Source organism: Anopheles coustani, chromosome 2, assembly GCF_943734705.1.
Source record: "Anopheles coustani chromosome 2, idAnoCousDA_361_x.2, whole genome shotgun sequence".
NCBI lineage: Eukaryota > Metazoa > Arthropoda > Insecta > Diptera > Culicidae > Anopheles > Anopheles coustani.
This window is the reverse complement of record NC_071289.1, coordinates 70,135,764-70,155,991: the sequence shown is the minus strand read 5'-3', so window position 1 is coordinate 70,155,991 and position 20,228 is coordinate 70,135,764. Positions and strand designations below refer to the sequence as shown.

The following is a 20,228-nucleotide window of genomic DNA, read 5'->3' as shown; positions in this document are numbered from 1 at the left end:
TATTTCGATCGGCCCGCTTCCCCAAGCCAAGAGGAAAAGCCTAATTTTCTCGAGGTCTCCCCCAGTCCCCGTGCGGCGACAGAAAACGGCTGACACAAACCCGCGCTTGGCACCACTCTTTTAATCCGGTCTGAACTGTGGTGGGTTTGTGTATATGTGCTTGTGTGTGTGTGATGGTGCGAAATGTTTTCCTAGCGGCGTATCGTGTGATATCACCAAGCACCAGAAATGTGCGCGTGACGTGATCGTCTACAGGCGATTCGAGTGGTCGGGCGGGCGAAATCGCAAACGACTATTTTCTCCACTCCTCTTACCTTCCACTTCCCTCCCTCCCATACCTCCCACAAACAAACCCCAACAGAAAGGTGCGTGATGTTAAAAATAAGAATAAATCTAATACCGTTCCCTTTTTTTCCTCCGACCACCGCACTCGCGGGTCGACCTTGCTTTTCCCAAACCCGAAGGGTGGTTTATCCCTTCGATTAATGAGGGTTCACCGGGCGATGATGATGATGACGACGATGATGATGGTGATGATGGTAGGTGGTAGTGGTCAGAACGTTCCTTGCATATATATGTGTTTTTTTTCGGTATCCACTGAGATGGTTTACCGCCCCTCCCATCCCACCCCCTAGGTACGATCGAGTTTTCCCGCTTTCGGGGCCAATCGGTGCTCACTGACCTCTGGTCGATTGTTGTTTCTGTTCTTTTTGCGCTGCGCTGTGCCGTGCGATGGTCTGTTTTCGACGACGTGACGGAGGAGAACTATAATCGTCACGACGATTAACACAATCGTATTTTAAGAGAAGCGATACTTCAACGCGCAGCGTTCGGTTCGCCTTCCGAAGGGGGTGAATCAGTAATGAAAATTTTCATCGGGCCAAGCTTCCAACCGAAACTCTTTCCAATGCGCGCTTCAATGTCAATGTCATCAGCTCCGTTTCGAAACTGTCCGAAGTGAAGAAGCGAAAAAGAAAAGGAAACAGTGCGTGTGGGAGAGAGATAAGAAGTCAGATAGGGTGAGTTTTCTTTTAGGGGAAACCGCAAGGTAAAACTCACCCCCTCCCCCTTTCTTCACCTTCATAAAAAAACACCCCAAAAGAACGTGGAATTTCGGGAGCAATAATTATAAATTAATGCCACGGTTTTACGATGCGATTAACCTGGGCCGGGGGTGCAATTAATTTTGCTCCACTTTCACTTTTGAACCTCACCGGCACCGATCGGATCCGGGGCCGCGAATGCCGTGCGCGCTTTTCTTTTTACGATTCGGGATTCGGGAACGCGTTTAATCATTCCGCAACGGCGCGATGTGCCATCGTCGTTCAAAATGGTAATAAAACTGAAGATGCTCACCGGCTGTGCGCACGGGGAGTTGGGGTGGAACGCGAAACGGGACGAAAGGGTATTGTTTAAAGGTGCCTGCGATAGGTTTCCCTACGGTTTACCTTCTGGCCGGTCGAAATGGTGGCCTTACCATCCCTTCCGAAGAGCATCATATTAAATCTTGTTTTTAATAAAACAAGCTTGTAAATACGAATGATACGCAAACGATCTCCGTGGAACGGTCATTTGTGCCAATTTTCCAAACATCTTCATCCTTTTCGACGGCGCACTGGGAACACCTGGTGGTTCAAGCTCTAGAACGTGTCGACGGCACCGGCTACCATCACCACCACTAATCGGCACTAATAGATACATCTCGGGGGCAGATTGTTGGCAGCCGAGAGGGCTGGGATTTTATTGCCCCCTTTCCAACCCGTTCCAATCGACCATCTGCCCGACGACCGGGGAACTATTTTGCCACATTTTGCGACGGGCCGGGAAAACAACATCGTCCACTGAAGCGAAACCGACAACCAATTCGATATCGGTGCCAAGAAAGGCACCGGTTGCGGATGAGATGAGGTAGGCAAGGGAGCTCGGAGTATGGAGAGAGGGGGTTGGAACCAAAAAACCAAAACCCAACCGATACGATCATGGTTCCGGGATGCGGTGGCAGCACGCCCAAGCCCGATCCGATCCGCCAACCTGTTGTGTTGCTCATAATCCATGACTTAATAACGAGCGGTCGAAGCTTGCCGAAGGACGGATCGCTCCGTGGAGGGCCGAAGGAATCGATCCGTTGGTTTAAAGTGGAACAAAAAACACACACACAAACACACTCAAGCCTTCGTACAAACTAAAGCCGCACCTTTGGCATGTCACGGCGGTGATTAAGCACCGCACAGGATGTCACCGTTTGAGCTGGGCCATGGAGAGGGGGGAGGGGGGGGGGGGGGTGCGGACGAGGCCGGGCGACAATCTCGGTGATCATCGGCCAAGCCTGCGTCCTGTGGGGTGTCCTGTGGCTTGTTGGCTCACTGCCCTGCTCGCACGGCCCACCGGGACGCCAGGTTCGGCTCGAAACCGTTGCCAACACTTGCTTCACAAACGCACACACGCACACACAGAGACACACAGCACGGCTGCACGGGATGGTGCAATGAGTTTTCCGACTTGCCGCACCGAGCATCGGGAGTGAAAATTTGCCAAGCAACAATGCTGACAATGCAACTTGTTGGATTAGCGTCGAGTGGTCGGACGGGGCGAGACACACACACACACACACGTGCCCTTTTTTGGAGGCGTTCTGGGACGTGGCATCCGATTTATTCAACAGATGAGCTGATGGTTCATTCGTAAAATTTGCGCGAAACACTGTGTTTTACGGATTATAGAGCTCGCTCGCTTGTCTCGTCTCTTGTTGAGTACTTTTTTGTGTTGCGAAAGGCACAGGGGCAAATGTTAATCTTTTCTGGGACACTGAAAACTAAATCTTAATATGATTTTTTTTGCGTGACAGCATGCCTTGTCATTATCTCAAGTTGTTAATCAGTTATGCATTTAAAAAAATCACCAAAAATTGTTGCAAGCTGACTAAATCCGCACAATTTTGAAAATAAAATACCTCATTAGGCATAGAGTTTAAACAAGAGTCATGTAGTTCCGATTCAGAATCATGAATCAGAATGACACTTTTCTACATTTTCGAGATTCATGAATCTTTTCATGAGAGGGATTCATAAATCCTAAATATTCGTATATGTAACAAAAACAGAAAAGTAAAGCCAAACACAATGGGTGAGGGACATCCTTTTTTTATATTGCTTGATCACGCCAATCAAAGAATCATTAAGAATCGAGATAGATTCATGAAAGATATACGAAGATTCATTAAAATTTCGATAGGTTCATCAAGATATATTCATAAATTCATATGAATTCATAGTGATTAATATGAATGCATTCCACCTACATATTCGTCAGGAGCAACACTAGTTTAAACCGTTAAAACATAAGTTACATTAGTGATGATTATGTTTAGTCTGGAGAATTATAGATATCACTTTACGTCGAACTATTAGAGCGTAGAAAGGTTATTTTTGAAAAACACAAAAACAGCACAAGATCTTGATTAAATCAAAGGATAAGACAAGACCTGAATTGAGCGTCGAAAAATTACATAACAGCATTTCAATCTACGAAATACTAAAAATCACCACGAACGCGCGTAAAAAATATGATACAGAAGTTAAGGCCTGCACACATTTTAAGTCGGTTATGGAACAAAATTGGTTATTGAAACATTTCAAAACATGTTCGAATTCTTCTCTAGCATTCATAACAAGAAAATTCTTCGAATCTCATTAAACATTTAATGAATCTTTGGAATACAAAGAAAAATAGATCCACTAAACGCGATGGTTTTGTAACAGAACAAAATGTAACCTTTTACAACAATTGGAAACTTCAGAGCGAACATCGAAACATAAACAATCCATGACTGATTAATCTATATTTGTTCTTTCATCGAATAATGTTACGATGATCTTCTTCTTGTAGAATCATAACTAAGTATGAAACATGAAACATAATTAAATAATATAACGAGAAAAGATGAAAAAAAGAAAGCTTCTGCGGATAATTGACTTTCCGGAAAATTTCCAACTGTCTATTATCAAGTCATTATTGAACACGGGTATTCACTTTACAACTCTCCATTTAAACGGCGCTCTTTCGTAGCGAACGATTGTATAGATCATCCTAATTGGCACACCTGTTACCGACGCTACATTTTCGTTTAACAAGGCATTGCAAACGACGCTCCAAACATCGTCGAACCCTCGGATAACGCCAAAACTTCCGCATTATCCACCCGGAACGTTTTCATGAGCGCGCAAACGTAACAAAAAAAAAGTGACTAACCAAGAACAACAAACAGGCGACGCTGATGGAGACGTTAACAGCCGAGCCGAGGCCTATTTGCGTGTGTCATGTGCGTATGCGCGATCGTAATGTCGCTTTGCGTCGACAGTTTCCACTTGCCGAATCGGACACATCTCCCGCTGCGTTCGCTAACGACTGCGGTTTTCCTCCGCAATTTTTCATCAAACCCCGCGCGATCGCACCCGTTCGGCGTGCGCGGGGTGGCGCGTTGGGTCCGACGGAGGGTTGTTTTCCAATATTTATACATCAGTTCGGTTATTTCCCTGCGGGATTCGCCCCAAACCCCACCCCGAGCCGGTCCGTGCCTGTTAAACACATTACAAACCGCACGAGGGAAGGGCACAAGGCACACAAGCACACAAAAACTCAAGAAAAACATACGGTAACAAAAACCAAACACACAGCACACCGGTTCGGTCGGAGGCGGAACGTATTTCTAACGTGCGAACGCCAAATTTGCCGCACGCCCAACCCCTTGCCCCATCGATCGCAGATCGGGTACTTTCTCTCGACGTCTTGTTGAAGTTTGTTTCATTTATCTTGCTTGATGTTCGAGAAGACCTCGAACGAAGCCGCGATTCCCAGCAAACAGGTTTGGCTGACGCAGGAAGTAACGGGGTGGATGTGGGGGAGGCAAATGGAGGTAAATCTGCTTTCCCTCTTGCAAGTTTTTCCAAACCCAAGCTAGCCCCGAGTGCGCCCGACAAAGCAAATATTATGTTTTCACCCTCCCCCTTTTTCGGTCGGAGTTCTTGTGCAACTTTGACTCGCAGGCCCCTCACCGCTGCTTCTGCTACCGCTTCGCCTGCATGATGGCGTGCTCCCTTCTTCTTTTCCTTTCCTTTCCAACCCCCGTAAAGCAACCATGAAGATCATCCTTAACGTTCGTTAAAAATAAAAACCCTTCTGTTCAATTTCGATTTTAAACCAACAATTATCACATGATTTCCCCACGTTTTCCTTGCGATTTTCATTCGCGTTCCGTTATCATTTGCCGGGAGTGGAGGGATAGTTGGGGGCAGGAGAAGATGGTGTTGTATTTTACGTTTTCTTCCTTCTGCTTCCTCGCGCGCCTGGCGTGCCGTGGTCCGTTCAAGAGCGTGCGTCTGCAGCCGTCGTTTATTAGGATTTTTATGAAGTCTTTATTTACGCGTTGCTATTTAATGTGGTTCTCTCCTCTTGCCCTCTCTCTCTCTCTCGTTCTCCTTTCTCCTCTCCAACGGGGGGATATGTTTGAACGCCGCTTGCGAAGGGAGGGAAATTTTACGAATTTTTCCCAACCGTACCCCATTCTTGCGGCGTTCCGCGGGATGTTAGGGAAGAGGGAATGGCCTCGCAAATTATGTCCTTTAGTCAGACGGCAAGAGAATCAAGCTAAAACCACGCAAAAGCCAGCTGAAGATCGCTTCTAAAACTTTTCTTCACACACCGTTTGTTTGGCGTTTGTTTTTATTTTTCACTTACCACCCGCTTGACGCGTGACGTCGAGTTTCGCATGCAGGGGTTGTGTTTTGCTAGGTGGAAAATAAATGATAAAGCGAGCCAGAGCGCGGCAAGACACTCAACCGAAAGGATTGCAGTGCAGTGCAGAAGTACGCACCACCGGTGCCACCGACGTCAGATGTCAATTATTCCTTACCCCATCATGTAAGGCGTGCGCGTGATCTGCACGTTTGTTGGGCGATTTTGAGGAGGCCGGGTGGGTGGGTGGAGAAAATTCGTCAGAAAAATTTGTTGAACGTCTGCCGTTTGTTATGTTCGCACTTTTTTTCGGGGAAAGTGGTAAACCACGCACGTACCATGCTCGCCGTTTTCGTGCGAAACACAATTTTTCGCGTCTTTGTAAGGACTCATCATCGACGGAAGAGAATGCTTTTCACATGGATCCATCGGTTGACCTTTCCATCGGGGCACGCGCGCGCCAGTTTTGAAATATCGACGCCCTTAAAAGTACTTCCAATGAAATACTTCCCCATTTTGCATATTTACGTAATCCCTAGCAACCATTCTTCGCTAGCTTTCCGGCCCGGGCCGGGTCACGTACCGCCGTCGTTGTTGAACCCATTCCCCGAAAGGTTGGCCGGGCTTTTGGCCACTGATTTCCAGCGAAGCCATCTTCCCGGGGCCACCCGCAAAAAACCATTATCTGGTGCGTGCCATCAATGGCTAGGCTATTTCTTTGGCGTAATACTCATCGATCATTTGGCGAACGGAGTGGAAACGACGCACGAGTTCGGCCGAGCCAAAGAAAAGGGCCGATTCCATTAACTGCGCCAAGATATTGAACTGACAATCAAGTTTTCAAGCGTGCTAGTTACTTCCGGAAAAAACGCTCGATTTAGAACATCATCATCATCATCATCATCATCATCATCGCCATCACCATCTTGTACTCCGCCTGCGGCGCTCGATTGCCGGTTGATGAAGACCGTTTGGCCCATAAAATGTTGATTATGCACTTTCCAACTCCGCAGGAGGCAACTGCCACCTGCACCGACGCCACCGAGTCCAAAGCCGAGATGGCCAAGTTCAAACAGTGTGTCCCAAAAATAGCACCGACCTTCCCGCACACCCTTTCCACCCCCCCTCCCAAGACGCACCCACACACTCACGAATGCGTTGGCGTGCCGTGTTTGTGGTTCAAGTGTCTTCGGCCACGCTCGGTTTGCGACGCGCTCGGATGGTGGTCTCTAGGAATATGAGCGTTAGTCAGCAGTTTGTGTCGTTTTCGCCGATTTGCTGCTGCCGTTATGTTGCGTGCGTTCCGATCCCGACCACCTACCCACAGCGTCCCCCCGGCGGTCCGGTAACACATCGCATGTGTCAGGTGTCAGTCAGCGACAGTCAATTTACATTGAACCCAAATTTATCGTCAAAACATTCTCCCCGATGACGCGGCACGACATGGCCCCGCTCGGTGTTCGATCGGGAAGGAGGAGGTGGCGGTTTGGGAAAATGATCACACCGGCTTAGAACGAAGTAACCGACCGAACGGGGGATTTTTTTTTCACACACCCTACTTGGCCTTTAGTCTGAGCTCCTGGCTCGCCTTTAGCGTTTGTCTTGATCGTAAAGAAATTGATGTCGAGGCTTGAAGAGCGAAGCAAAATTGGTCGCAACAAAACAGGATTAGATTGAACCAAACACCGGCAAGCAAACATTTTTCCTAAGCCTAACAAAGCAATTTAATATTTAAGGCAAAGTAAAACCCATTTTTGAGTGCTAATTTGTTAACTTTCTTAGTATGTTTGGTTCCTTTTCAACTTAAATGTTTAAAATAGTTTAAAATTGAAGCTTCTCAATTTGGTGAACAAGTAAACCAAACAATATTGCGCTTGTGATTTATTTTTCCGGTTAAAAATATGCGAATAAATAAACGTATCATCTGTAATAACTTTCCCATGTAGAAATCAAAGCATTAATCTCAAGTTCAAAATTACAAACTCATCTCTAGACCTCATCATCTAGAAATCAAATCTATTATCTCATGTGTAAAATCACATACTCAATATGAACGCATTGCAAAACAAATGATTTCTATAGTTAATCATCATTTTTGTACAGCTATTTGTACAGTTATTCAATTCCCACCATATTTAGTTAGTTATTTCAATGCTCATATTTTATCTGCAGTGTATTTTATCAGGTTTATGAATCTGTGCACTGAAATCATAGTTACTATTGAGGGCCAATAAAACAATTTGATTCAGCATTATTTTTTTGAGAATCCTCTTACGTTTGCTGACCTAAATGGTAAAAAGTGAAAAAAATTAATCGGCGTTTTTAAACTTTTGTATGCATGATCTGTTTCAAACAGAGAATAGACTAGTTGATGGAATTCCTAGTAAAATATATTCTTTTTCCCCAGGGCCGAACATCCAGGTATTTCAATTAGATTTCCATCGGTCTCCAAATGTCACCACCAGAACAAGTTTATGTTTTCGTGCTCTATTTTACAAAACGTGATATCAAATTATTCTCCATTCACCATTCCAAGCGTTGGTTCTTAAAATATACGATTCCCTGTTGGTACCGTGTGAAGCAAAAAAGTCTGCGAAGCACCAAATCAAACGTGAACGAATGGCACGAAACATGGGCTTCGCACCGGATCAAGGGGGGCGCCGTACAGCATAAAGCCATTTGTTACCTTTTCCAATCCGATTGGAGCTTTTTTATATTTCGTTACGTGATGGCGCTGTTGTGACAGTGGGAAAGGAACCAAAGGCAAGGCAAAAAAGACTGGAACTAGACAGTTGGAAAAGCAAAAAAAAAAAAAAATAAAGGTGGCTCGAATGAAACTACCCCCGGACGGAAATTGATTTTCGAGGATTATCCTTTTCGAAAGGGGCGAACTTCCGCAAACGCCCAAGTTTGCGCCCGGAGTTTCAGCTCTCCAATTCCATTATCGGGCGGTTAGCGATGGCATCGATTTTATTTGTTTTTTTTTGTCGTGTGTGTGTGTGTGTGTGTGGCTTCCTCCGACCCCACCATTGTCAGGCCATCAGTGGAAACCCGTTGGAATTATCACAAAACGGGAAAAGAGGGGGGCGGATGGGTGAGTGTTTCACTGAATCACCGAAGTTTTTGTACGATCGGTGCGGTGCGGGGGTTGACAATAGTTGGGCAGGAAAATTGTTGGATATAAATCGACAAACCACCGATCCGCTGACTGATGGATTATTACAGTTTGTACATGAATCAGAGGTTTGTTTTTCGTGCACGGTGTAAGACAAACCGCAAGAGGACGGGATATCAGGTAAACTGTAGGTTTTTTGTTAGCCCCTTTTGCATATTGATGATAAAAACGATAAAATTTACAACTAAACTTACTTATCCTATCATGATTTGATCCATTTTTCTTACTGTTTATACAATGTTACACTAGCAACAATTTTAATCTTCCATTTTCTCCATTTTTCCAGCAACTAAACTATCGTTTTGAACTGCTTTAAATACACGCCAATGGTAAGTGTTTTTGATAGTTGAAAATGTTGGATACGGTTGAAACAGCTCGGTTTTTTGCTTGAGTTAAATACATTTTAAAAATCCATTCTCATAAAAGATAACTATAAAGGAAAAGATGCTTCCGTCTTTCGCAAATGAAATAATGGTGGATGCAAACCAAAGGGTGCTCTCATAAAGAGGAGAATAAAACTGATTAGTACAGATGAATACAAAAATGCAAGGAAGGTTACAAGAAAATGAAAGAAAGGCACAAGTGTAGTGATTCAAGTGAACGAAGAAGTTTAATTTTATTTTCTGAAATAAGTTGTCTTCCTCATCCTGACATCGGTATCAACAACTTACCAAATGCGGACATTGTTCCACTACGCTGATATAAGCGATGGTGATGTTGAAGGACCAAATAAAAACCGAGATGAGTTTATGCTCATCCTGAGCTTCAGTTGTTTCCTGCAACCGGATCATCGAGTTTTTCTTGATTTCATACCCGAGATGGAACAAAAGCCCGAGAAGCACGATTAAGTAGAGTGGAAAGAGTGTTTTCCATGGGAGTGTGTATGTGTTTGCCGTCTGGCTGATGCAACTCACTGCACCGCAATGCACCACCGGAGCTCGTCAGGGTGCATCATCACGCGCCAAACACGCGCGCACAAGAAATTATGAAAAGCGACACTTATTTATTTCTCCCTCTTTCGACTGCACAAACGTGCCTTCCGCGTGGTATCAGTATCAAGATGGCGGGCCTTGGCTTGCACTGGCGGCGCCGAGGGAAAAAAAACACAGTGAGACAAACATCACAGAGAGACAATCACGCTGCGGGGACAAAAGGCCACAGAACGACGGGAACGTACGGAACAATGGGTTAGGAAAACCTACAAAGTGAGAAAAAAAATGGTCGCGTTGAGCAAAACGAGACCCGTTTCCGTGGATGGACGAACTCCCAAGAAGCCGCCAGAGCAAGGCCACAGGACAGATCACTTTTGTGCTCCGGAAAGGCATGTTGTTTTCTACTCGATTTTACTATTTTCTCCTTTTTCTTCGCTCCCGATGTGCTTTATTATATTCATCTGTCAGTCTGGAGTGTGTCTTCTAATTGCCACGGCACGTTACCCTTCCCCACTGTCCCTCAGTCCGACCACCTTGATGAGGAACACTAGAAAAATGTATAGAACAAGTGACACGGTACACAAACACAAGCGTGGTGGAGCGGGAAATTTATATCAGCTGCGAAGCCGTATGTGTCTGCATTATAGATGACAACGGCAGAATTTTTAATAACATTTTCACACAAAAACTTCACCACCGCGAACGGGTTTCCGCTGCCTTTGACTGTTTTTCCTGCTTTTGCATACAAATTCACTTTGCGCGCCTTTGTGTCTTTGCTCTGTTTTCTCAGTGGTGCAAAAATTCATCACCGACTATGGCGCGCCCGGTCGTGAAGCATTCCAAACCCCTTTCCAATAGGAATTCTATCTCCCTCCCTCTTTCGTTCTGCGTTGAGGGGGAAAAGAAAACAATGGCCGTGAAACGGCGGGGAGGGCGTGAAAAATGAAACTTTCATCCCTTTTGCCGCGCACGGGGGCGCGTTTCCGTAATGAGTTTTTCCACATGACAATCTTACGGTACATATATTTCTTTTCCTCTGTCTTGTAAGATATATGCGCACGGCTTTTGCCATGCGTTTTCCAATGTACGGACGAGGCTCCTGCGTGCATGGGAAGCAGGTCCATGTCCAATCCAACATCTGGTACGGTTTGGGGCGGAGAGTAGCAGAGGGTGCGAGAAGTTTTACCTGCCAAGCTGTTGCCGTTCACATGGGTAACTTTTTTGTGCCCTCCAGTAGAGCTTGGTGGTGTGCGATACTTTTCTGTGTCGTCCTGAAATGTCCTGGAGTGTGCTCTCCGTCCGATACTCGGCTCGTTTTTACCGCTTTGTTTTCGACGGTGAGATTTGTGTACTGGATGGGAAACTCAATGCTGTAAGTGGGACGTTGGAATTCCCACCCCGGCATAACTTACGCAAGCAGGGTGGAAAAGCTCATTAAAACTGGCTTCTTGTGGACTCAAATTGTGAGCAAAACTTCGCAGTGAAAGTGTGTTCTAAAAGTTCTACAATTTTCGAATAAAATGACATTGCTTTAACTGCAAACGCACGATGAATCGATTGTTTGACAGAACATTTGTTTGCTCGTTTCAACACTTCCCAGTGGCAATTGAAGTGATTAGTTATGAAAATACGGCGGAATAAAATAGTTGCATTTGCATTCGAGCCTCCCTGAATATTTATAAACCCGGAAAAACACGTATCGATTAATTGTGGCCCTTGCAAGGCTTTCCTCCTTGTCGCCGAGGACTATGAGATTGTTGACCGCTGACCGGCACGACTGAAAAGTAAAGGAAAAAACCAAGAAACTCTTTTACACAACCCCCCCATAGCACTGTTAAGATATTCCAAGTAACAGCTCATTCGGAACTCATTCGTTTCCCATCGATTTCCCTTTCCCATTTTTCGATGGGGTGCGTGCTTAGGGCGTGCAGGAAAACCTTGACAGCAAGGTGGCAAAGGAAAGTGAAGAAGACGACGAAAAAAAAAGTTATATTGCTTTCGCACCCCGCAAACCCCTCCTCTGGCTTTCCGCGAGGCGCTCGAGGAAGCACAACACCCGGCGCGTACCGACAAGAAAGTTGTGCGCGGTATAACAAATTGCTATCGATAAGGATCTGTCAATAACCCTGAATATATAATCGAAGCATGAATAATAATAGTAGCCCTGCAATAAAAACAGCCGGTGGTCCCGCGGTCCCTTACCCTGAGGCACTGCTTTATTCTGTTTTCTTTTCTTGCGAGCGAATGCGAAAGGTGATTGGATGCTTGTAGTTGTGGTGTTTTGTGGAAGATTTAGTTTTATTTAATTTTCGATAGTAAAAGTCCACTTATCGCCTATGACATGGCGTGTTGAAGGTGTGGGTAAAAGACCCAAAGCCCTGATTTACAAAGAGACAGTTCACATGGTTTTGTAATTTTCACCTAGTTCGTTTCTTATACTCTTGCCAGAAGCCACTTTAAAAACAACCCCTAAGTTAATGAATGTTGGAAAGGAAGTAAGAATATATCAACCCGAAAAAGAAACACCCGCCAAAAGCAAATGAGATTATGAACATTCTTTCCCGGAAAACCTGACCCCCGGCTGTTTTCAAATAATAACTCAATCAAAGAAATATTTCAACTACTTGTTGACTGAGCCGACTGGCACATCATTCTGTACCATCAAAAATGAAAGCAAAACTCGGGAGCAAGCAAAATCCTTGATGCCAGAGCGATGGCTTACCTTACCCCCCGACCGGCATCGACTCCAGATCCCCTTGCAATCCCACGCGATGACTGTTTTCCCGAGCAGAACAATTCATAAATTGAAATAATTACATTAGCTTCTTAATTTCACGATCTGTTGTTTGGCTTGAGGGAATGGGAAATAAAAAGAGAGCGAGAATTGGCGTCGGCCCCTCCGGGCGGGTCGGAGAGCCAAAATGGGTGGAAAGCCAACAAATGCCCGTTGTTGAAGCATGCTGGAATGTAAAATGTATAATGCCGGAAAAGTCAGGAAAAACCAGGCGTTAACCGTTGGCCTTTGTTTCCGCATCGGGGCGAGCGGGTGGTGTTTTTCCATAATTTATTCGTTTTTATGTTCAGGAATTTAACAAGCGGTAGCTTGTCAGTCTGGACTAGGTTGGGGTTGTGGAAAAATGGTGTTCAAAGTGAAGCCTTGTCAGTCAGGGCATCGGCAAAAGATGTTGACCGATGGAAGCCTGAGCAAAAGGTGATGAAAATGTAAACCAAATGAGACAATTAACTTACACAAACATACTTTTTCGGTTTGTCGTTTTGTGTCTCAACCTCATGAACCATCAAACAATACAGCTCGTCCACTGATGGGAAATACTGACGCTGTGCTTGTCCTTAACGGCGCTTGATAGTGTAAGTAAATCGTTCAAGAAATAGTATCTAGACACGCAGATACGATTGATAGAGCTATTAAATGTAATTACTGAAGCGTGACTTGGGAATGCCATGCGGTAGGAAGTGATTAGGTTACATTTTATTCAAAATTTATTCTGAACGCGGTAAACTTTGTTCTGGTAACCTAAATCCAACCGATTTAAAATAAATTATATAAAACTCGACCCTCCAAAATGTACGAAACAAATTAATTTAACGCTACCTTCAAAGGATAGCAAATAAATATACAATAAAATGGCTGCGACGTTGATGAGGGACGGGTCTTTATCGGTGACACCGGGACCTCTTTTATGGGAAATTTCGCACAGTGTGCCGCGTCGAACAAATTTAGAGAGCCATAATTTTGCGTGCATTAACGACAAAAGCTAGTTCCGCTTCCACCCGGTCCACCCCCACCGGTTTTGGTATCAGAATATATCAATTTCCCCAGTTTCCTCGAAGCGAAGCCATGAGGTGAGAATAGCAACGATCGGACCGTTTTTTGCGGCCAAATAGCTCCAGCAAATACTTGCCCGACACTTTTCGGTATGTTTGTAATTTAGGCACTGCTGCTGCTGCCGGGGCACATTCTCCTTCCTTCCTGCCCCCCTCCCCCCGCTCTTGCCAGCTGCAAACGATGGCTTCCGTTTTCCGAAATGGCAACAATTGGTTCCCGTCTTCCGGGGAAAGCTCGCACGATGTCGAAATATTTCGAGGCCTTATCGGGGAAATGGCAATGGCGGCAGTGTATTGCTCTTCCTGCCCCTCTTCCTGCCAGGGAAGCGCTTTCACTGTGCGAAGGCTAGGATACTTTACTTCCAAGAGATGGTAATATCCTTCACTCACTCCATCGCACACTCACTTTCTCCTTTTTCCCTCCGGAGCTCCAGGGTCTATTTATAGCTCGCTCGGCGAAGCGTCGGTAATGTCGTTCCGTTTCCAATTTCTTCCGAGGCTGGTGATAAATTTACACCCCGCTTTTCCACCCCTCCGGCTGCTTGGTGAGATGCTTTCCCCTCACCCCAACCGTCGAAGTCTCTCGACTATCGGGCGTCGTAAAGCGAGAAGATCCTTCAATTAGTTGACCCGGCGCTACCGAGCTTCGTACTCGACCGCGTTGACTTTCCCTTTTGTTCCGGCAGCGCTCCTATTGCCTATCCACGCTGTCGGTGTGTGTGAGTGCATTACTTTGATGCCTAGCATCGGGGAGGGTGGGGGTCAAAATACGCTGCAAGGGGTGAAGAAGTCATTTGAAGTGCCGTTGCTCGTTAGTTGCAAACGGCAGCATTTGTTGGCATCGGAATTTCCGTTCAAGACTCCGGGCTGAAATGCACGCACGCCATCGCCTCTTGATCCTCGTTCGGCTGTGTCGGCGACGCTGAAGGATCAATTGACCAGCCTAGCAACCCCTACTTCGAGAGATGAATAAACAGAGCGCGCAATCCAACCACCGGCCGAGGAAGTCAAGTCTTCGGGGAAAGGCAAAAGGGTGGGGAAACAAAAAAAAAATCTGGAAAGCTCCAGGACCAGCCAGCTCCCATATTGCCCGCCACACTGGAGGAATATTTGAAAGAACATGTGTCAAGTGGTGCTGGAGGACAAAGTCCTGAAAGCACCACCAGAGTCGAACTCCATTGTGTGCGCTGAAGTATCTCCTCCTACGTCGCTGCCACTGACGTCCCAGGGAAGCCTCGGGGAAAAATGGTTGAGGGAGCGGGAACGGGGGCGACGTGGCTGTCGTTATTGATTTTCCTCCATTCAATTAAAATACAACACAAGGAGCACACTAGAGCGCAACAAACGAGTGGCGTCACTCTAATGCCCTTTTGCGCTAGGCGTCAGAGGAAATCTTCAACCAAACACCCTTCCTCTTGCTCTCTTCCATTCCCCACTTCCATCACGATGCGTGGCGTGCCGAGCCACGCTCAAGTATGCCACGTGGCGAACGACGCTGAAGGAAGGAAAAATCGAACCAAAGTCCCCGGCACGCAACGGATCCCGGTGGAAATGAAAATCGATGGACGGGGATGCTTCGGTTCGACATCCTGGTGAAACCGGGTCGCCGGAGCCGGAGAAGTTTTGTACGATGAATGAATATCAATTTTCATCACGGTAAAAGGAATTGCGTAAGGAGGGAAAACAGGGACATTAATCGGAACAGATGTGCTGATGACTTATAAATAATTGGAGAAGCTGGAGTTGGTTAAAAAACAAAAGAAAAATAGCTTTGGCTTGGATGAAATCATGTTGAAAACATTCTCACATCGGTTGTGAAATGGAATCTTTACTAGTTTTCAAAGTACGAAGCGCTATTTTTCAATGTAGAGTGCTTGTTCATATTTTAGGAACGTTGTTTAAGTTCTACTAGAGTTGTGTAATTCAAAATCGGATTCATGAATCATGAATCTTTTCATGAGAGATTCATGAATCCCAAAGATGTATGAACTGATGAAAACTTACGAGCAAAAACTGGGATCAGGGACCAACTTTTTCTACTTTTGGTTGCATGGGCCACGCCAATGGAAGAATCATGGAGATTCGTCAACGATCCATCAAGATTCATTAACGTTTGAAGGTTCGAATCCCAAAAGATTCATGAATCCTTCCGAATGAATCTTAGGTGACAGATTCATATGAATGAATCTCGTCAACAGATTCATAAGGCACCACACTAGTTTCTACACAACATTCAGAAGTGATTCTACACAGAGCAATATTCGTAGTCAAAATGCTAAAGGGCCAATAACTCCTGAGGGTTATTCGTTTCTCCACATTGTTGCATGGCAGAAACACATATTTCCCCGTCCCCGTCCAAACCTTTCACTTTCACCGGCAATTCGCGCCGGCGAATGGCGAATGAAATCACAATTGTTCCAGCCGAAAATAGTGCCACTACAATGTGGCGCCATAATAAATAACGACATGAAAGAGCAGCTACATGGAAAAGGAACAAAACCCCTTGCTCCCGAAGCTCGTGGCGCGCTTCGTTCGATATGGTAAATTTCGGGTACGGGTCGTCGCGGAAGTCCGGTCTCTGTGTGAGTGTGGGGTATGTTCCAGTCCAGCCAATATCATACACCAACACACTAGCACCAGCACGACTCCTTTTCAGGGTGTCGGAGGAATGGGGGGCGGGCCGACGAAGGCAGTCAGCCGCCAAAAAGAAGGAAAAGAAAAAAAGGCACGAACGACACGAAAAATCACGAAACACAACCATTTCCAAATGGTGTAACGCATGCGCTCCATCTTGAACCGTGCTTTGATGCTCGAGCGCACAGCATGAGAACATGGAAGCATATTTTAGATTTGAGTATTTGTTCTTCATTTTATTTGGCAAGATGTCTGGGAGAGTGCGGCTCGAAATGCGAAACGAGCCGGGTATGGGTTTTCCATTTCGAACGAATCCTCCCTGTGCAACCCGGGAGGTAAACCCCGGCGGTGGGCCAGCAACGGGGCAATGAGTGATGTATGAGGCCCATTATTTTAAGCAGGAGGTTGTTGCTTCTACCTTCTGTTTGATGTGGCGGAGGCTCACTCCAACTGCACGCATTCGATTTGCTACGCTCGTCCATCTGCTTCCGGGTTACGGGAACGCTCGCGGTTTTGCGCGAAGAGAAATTTCATTTGTTCCGAATCAAACGCAAGCAAAACCCTCGTGGCATCGATCATGGCGTTTTATCGTAGCAACCATCCCGACGGCTGGCGTCGGCTGGCGGTTTTTGGCGGAGTGCGGGTTTGCGCTAGGCTTTAATAAAATATGGCAATGGAGGCGCCTGGTGTTTCATGATTTCATCGGCTGCTCGTCGGCACCAGCTGCTCTTGCGGATGCGGGTGGGAAACTCAGTGTGCCGACGAATCGCTTCTGCGTTGGAGAGTGAGTGAGACGGAGCACCGAACGGAAATTCCACCCCTCCCCCATCGCACCCCCGCTTCGCGCCCACCAGTTGCCAGTGACTTTTGATCCACTTTCCCATGGTTGCCAAGTGGTGCGATGTTAGACAACCGCTTGGTAGCAAAAAGCCCCGTTCCGGATGCCCGGGACCGGTTTTGCCATTTTCGTCACCACGGGTGGGAAGGTTTGCGTTTTTTTCCTCCCCGTTCCCTCATCCAGCACCCGCCTCCCTGGCGTCAGCCGGCGTGACGGAATGTTTAATTAGATTAGAACAAGCAGCGAGAGCAGCATTTAGTGGCTGGAAGGAAGTTCTTCACACAGCGAAAGAGTTTTCCACCCGCCCCAGCAGATGGTATAAGGCTTCCCGGGGTTGCTGCAGGTGGTGGTGGTGAAGGTCAAGAAAAATATGACATTAGTGGCAGTGCAAATTGGGTTTCGACATATTTTCTGCCTCAGGGTGAAACCATATCGTGCAGAGTGTTTGATATTTGCTGCTTGGCAAATGGTTGGCGGTTTTACAACTCGATGCCGTTTTGAGCAAACAATAATCAAATTTGTTCCTTGAGATTTATTGAGTGGTTGAAAACAAACACTAAATTCCTAGCAATTACAAGTAAAACCCTTCCAACCACATGCTTTTATAGTGGAAACTTTGTGAATGCACTACAAGAGCCGAATTTTAATTTGTTACCTGGTGTGGCTGGTGTTTTTCCGAAGTTTTTCCGTAACTGTTACCACTCGGAGCACTGGCGCACTTTATGCCAGACACTCGGGGTTTTTTTTCCCCCCGGAATGCAAAAATATGTTAATTACCTTGAAAATGTTCGGACTGAACTTTGTAAACAACGGCCAGTGCGAAACGTTTGCTCAACTTAGCCCCGTTTTATTTACAGCTTGCTGGCCAACCTTTTCGCACCGAACCGGTACAGGGTGTAGGTGTTGCCGCGTTCGGCGATGGCTCGAAAGGGTGTCGGAGTGTGGTACGGGAAGCAAACGAAACACAGTACCAGAAGCCATTCGCCAAAATATGCATACTCGCTGAAGCAACCATTACACCCGCTCGACCTTGTTTATTTAATGTACTCATTTCTTTTTCCTTCCCACGAGTCTTCTCGAAAGGTATGTGTTCAGCTGACGGTGGCCAACTACCCGCACCCGGTAATGCTACCGAAAATGCCCTCCGGCACTGACCGATGCTGGGCGTAAGAACCAAGGCTGAAGATTTTCCAACGTGCAGGAACCGCACCAAGAGATGACGTCGCTGTTGGCAGAATCCAGAGTTCGTTCAGTGCTTCTTTTGATTCACTCTCCAGCGGTGTGCGAGAAGGAAAAATTAAAAATAAAAAAAAACCGGTACAGAAATCCAGCATCCACCCAAGCAGGTCGCTCTTGGCGGCCCTCGAGTAGAAGGAAAGCTGGATAAAACTTTTCTAATTAATTTTGTAACTTCCCTTTTGCGTGGCATTAACTGCTTCTTGGTGATGGTAGCGCTATCGCTCCCATCGCAGCCGCAGCCGAACCGGTATCTTTTCATCCGGCCCATTCCGGGGCAGGATTTCTTAAATTATTTTCTTTCTTGATTGTACTTTTACCGGACGCGCGTGCATAGTGTGTTGCAGCACGGCGAAAGGATAGCAAAGTTGTTCCCGGAGAGAAGGGGGGGGGGGGGGCATCTCGCAGTGGTCGTTTTATTTGAATCACCTAATGACCCTCATCAGCCGATGTGCCGAGTGGGGATTGTTTTTCACGGTTGAGTTTCACCACACTTTTTGTGCTTCGCTTTGAAATGCAGGCAAAAAATAAGTATCCACTTTCTCATTTCGAGATAATCTCAACCCTCCACACAATAACGACGATCTATTATAGAGCAGGTCTTCTCCTTCAATTATCTTTTTTTTTGTATTGTTCGCGTTGAGCTAAGAAACACGCTTCTCCATAATATCTTCGTTGACAGCTTGTGATGTAATGAGCCCATCGAGGAAAAGATAAATCCAGTTAGACCCTTTGAAAAATGTTGGCAAACATCAAGGGTGAATAAAAATGGTTGTTTAGAAAGAAAAACCTGCATCCCTTTAACCTAAAATAAGTTTTGGGAAAAGTTGAGAGGCACATAAAAAAAGCATATCTACACGGTTGGGCCTTCTGATGTTTAGCCTGTAGGCCACTGAAAAGATTGAAGTTGGTATTTGGAAATTATTTTTCTTAACATTCATTGCTTAAACCTGTCTAAACCTGGAAACTCAAAAGAGATTTTAAAACTCCTAGTAAGACTATCAATACAGAGTTTTTCAGATGACATAACAGTTGCATTTTTTTTCTAATTGCAGCACTTAATATTGTAACAGTACCAGTTGATTTTATAACGCGATCATGTTTATCATAGCGTTCATCGTAGAAACAATAACCGTAGCAGTGAATATTATAAATTTGTTTGAGCGGAGTTACAAGCAAGTGTAAACGTATATCTCAATCATGACAGCCCAAGTTTGATCCACGCTTTCATTGGAGCAAACATAGTCCCTCTCAAAATTTACTAAAAATGGTTTGATGTAAACATGAAAAGAAATTACGATTCTTTGTTTAAAATTTCCTTTCGTTTTCTAATGAAATCAAAGCGGTTCACTTCAGGTTGCTCCACCAGGTATGTTGAACTATCTTGGGTTGTCATTAGTGAGATATACACTCCCTAGTTACGAACATCGTTCGACCTGCCATACCAACTTTATAATATCAACAGCTACGATTATAATTTCTACTGACAAAACGCTATGATAAACATGCTTGAACTATAAAATCGTCTGGTATTGTTGGAATATCAAGTGCTTTAGTTAGAAAAAATGATGTCACTGTAATTATATCATCTGACAAACCTTGTCAAAGCTCTTCAATCAAATGACGAAAAACATCAAATGACGTTTATTCTTACCTATGTATTCAAAACAATAACTAAAACATTTTGAAACAAAAAGAACAGCACGATGGTTTTTAAAAACAAATTTTAATAATCATATGATTTTCACTTATAAATACACCTTTTAACAAACAATATACATGAAAAAGTGTTAGTAAACATTAAAAAAAAAACCTCTATCTAAAACGACAAATTTCT

The 20,228-nt window shown here is 45.3% G+C and overlaps 1 protein-coding gene across 6 annotated transcripts in view; it reads left to right on the top strand.

The window, feature by feature from the left end:
* LOC131266314 (potassium voltage-gated channel protein Shal) overlaps positions 1-20,228 on the top strand; it is a 95,519-nt gene that overhangs the window by 3,799 nt on the left and 71,492 nt on the right. For all 6 annotated transcript variants that reach the window (XM_058268777.1, XM_058268776.1, XM_058268774.1 and 3 more), the window contains exon 3: positions 9,192-9,234. The gene's annotated coding sequence lies outside the window, so the exon portion shown is untranslated. The remainder of the gene's footprint in view (positions 1-9,191; positions 9,235-20,228) is intronic.